Here is a 2,359-nt window from a genome sequence, read left to right on the forward strand (position 1 = left end):
GTTTTTTTTCATATTTCTTATGGTACTGCTGATATGTGAAAATCTGGATGAAATAATTTTATGCATTGACCTCTCTAAGTACCGTGGATTCCCACTGTCGGTGTCAGCTACAATCCTGAAATTTCCCCATTAAGGTCCTATTTTACCAGCTCTCTGGTTTTCTAGCTTGTTACAGCTCAGCTTGCTTCCCCTTTCAGGGAATCCAGTGGAGGAGAGATGTCAGGTCTGACTTTTGAAGGACCTTTGTGATTCCCTGCAGTCATCAGGAAGTGACAACAGGAACTGTGTCCTTTAGAGAAGCCAGAATCCTATGAAATTGCCTTCTTATCGTCCCAGTGGGAGGATCCAGAGAGTGGGGTCCATGGGCAGCAATGGATAATTCAGGACAGCTGAGATGGCTGAGCTCTTACCACTGTAGAATTCTAGGCAGTAGTTCTCAACCTTCCTCATGCTGCAACCCTTTAATACAGTTCCCTCAACCATAAAAGTATTTTCGTTGCTACTTCATAACTAATTTTGATGCTGCTATGAATCGGGTGACCCCTGTGAAAGGGTCATTCAACCCGCCCCCCAAAGGGTTCGCAACCCACAGGTTGAGAACTGCTGATCTAGAGGTTGGAGATGAGCAAGATGCAGATGCTGTAGGTTGAGGGAAAGGCCAGGGAGGTTTGCATTCATCCATGTATTTTGTACTTTATGCCATACGGCCTATGCATTTGGGAGGCTGCCCCACACCCCAGATAATCTGCAGCAAATCTTTATTTAGGTCACTCTGTGTCTTCCATATCCACTCATCCTTTCCTCCCTTCTTCCTCACTCCTTCCTTTTGTTCTTCCCTCCTCCTTTTTGTTCATTTCTTCCTTCCTTCCCTCCGTCCCTCTATTGATGACCTTATTCCATGACCCAATGGAGGAAAACAGCACAAGGTACTTCCCCTTCACTCCCAAACAGCGGTTCTAGTCTACCTGTTTTGATGGCTTCTTGGGTCACTCCAATATGTTCATTGGTTTCTCTAGACACATTAAGCCTCCTCCTTCCTTCCCTGGTTTATGCTGTTGCATTTGTTTGTTCTTGTAGTTCTTTCTGGATCATTCTAAAGTGTTCTCTGTGTTTTCCTTGGCTTGACCTACACCTTTCTTGATCTTCTGAAAGTATGTAATTATTTCATTGGTGGTGGTAGGTTGATGTGTCTTTAGCCCCTCACCACCTGCCTCCTGGTGGAGGTGCTAGAAAAAGTGGGTGCGTGTACAACTCTTCTCACTGTTTGCGTAGCACAACTGAGGATAGATTTGGCTGGAATGACTGCTGTCAGCCGATGATCCTGTGATACAAGAGTAGGCAGTGGCTCTCACCCAGTAGGCCAACTAGGTGAACTACAGGGGTACAGCTGTGGCTAGATCATGTGTGCACGAGTGCTGTCTCCCACCATGTGGGGTCTGAGGGGAAAACAATAACAAGAAGATTTTAAAAAAGCAACAGGATAAACAGATAATAATAGATAAAAACAGCAGAGGGAACAAGGCAAATGACTGTAAAATTAATTTAATAGCTGAAAAGAAAAATAAAGGTAAGGAAAGCATAAACAAAGGAAGGTGGCCAACATTTCATTCAATGGGGGAAAACTGAAAGCATTGCTTCTGCAAATGGGAATCAGACAAAGATACCCTTTCTCACCAGTCTTCTCAACAGTGTTCTGGGCGTCCTAGCCAGGACCACCAGATGACGACGATGACAACCACCCCGCGAAACCAAAGGAATCCAAATGGGCAAAGAAGTGAAAGTCTTAATAGTTGCAGCTGATATGATTTTATATCTAGAGAACACCAGAAGTGCAACCAAGAAATGTTGTAAATCATTGAAAGGTTTGGAAACATGGCAGGATACAAGACTGATATGTAAATATCTATAGAAACTCTGTATGCTAAGGAAGAGAACTCTGAAAAATAAATTCAAAAACTAGTACCATTTATAATAGCCCCATAAAATATAAAACACCTAGGAATAAACCTAACTAGAAATAAACAAAAGACTTATTAAAAAAACCCTACAAAATACTACTCCAAGTAACCGAGTGGAACCTACATAAATGAAAAGCTGTTCCACGTTCAAGGATAGGAAGGCTCACCATTATGAAAATGTCAAGACTAGCCAAAACGGTCTATAAATAAAATGCAATTCTGATACAGATTCCCACTCCACTCTTTAAAAAATGGAAAAAATAATTACTAATTGTATCTGGAGAGAGAAGAAACCCCAGATAAGCAAGGACATTCGTAAGAAGGACAAAACTGCAGGTCCCTCACTCTCGACCTCAGAATCGATTACAAAGCCACAGTAGTCCAGATACCCTGGTGCTGGT

Source organism: Echinops telfairi, unplaced genomic scaffold (assembly GCF_000313985.2).
Source record: "Echinops telfairi isolate 266 unplaced genomic scaffold, ASM31398v2 ScPeMD7_23;HRSCAF=83, whole genome shotgun sequence".
NCBI classification, from domain to species: domain Eukaryota; kingdom Metazoa; phylum Chordata; class Mammalia; order Afrosoricida; family Tenrecidae; genus Echinops; species Echinops telfairi.